We start from the raw sequence: 542 nt of genomic DNA on the forward strand, positions 1-542 counted from the left end.
ATATATATATATATATATATATACATATATACGACGGACTTCTTTCAGTTTCCGTCTACCAAATCCACTCACAAGGCTTTGGTCGGCCCGAGGCTATAGTAGAAGACACTTGCCCAAGGTGCCACGCAGTGGGACTGAACCCGGAGCCATGTGGTTGGTAAGCAACCGACTTACCACACAGCCACTCGAAGTTTGGTGCTTATTCTATCGGAATCTATATGCCAAACTACTAGGTACCCGGGAAATAAGCAAACCAGCACCGGTTGTCAAGCAGTGGCAGTTGTGGTGGGGGAAAACACACACAGAAAGACACACACATTGGTATGCAGACACACATACACACACATGCACACACACATATACGATGGGCTTCTTTCAGTTTTGTCTACCAAATCCATACACAAGACTTTTGGTGACTCGGGGCCATAGTAGAGGACATTTCCTTAAGCTGGAGGAGATGTTATCCTGGGGCTAAAAGCAACAGTAACATCCACCCTTAGGGGTCAGCCACATTTAAATGGCAAATATACTTCACTTTATAT

The sequence above is a fragment of the Octopus bimaculoides genome, chromosome 7 (assembly GCF_001194135.2).
Source record: "Octopus bimaculoides isolate UCB-OBI-ISO-001 chromosome 7, ASM119413v2, whole genome shotgun sequence".
Taxonomy (NCBI): Eukaryota; Metazoa; Mollusca; class Cephalopoda; order Octopoda; family Octopodidae; genus Octopus; species Octopus bimaculoides.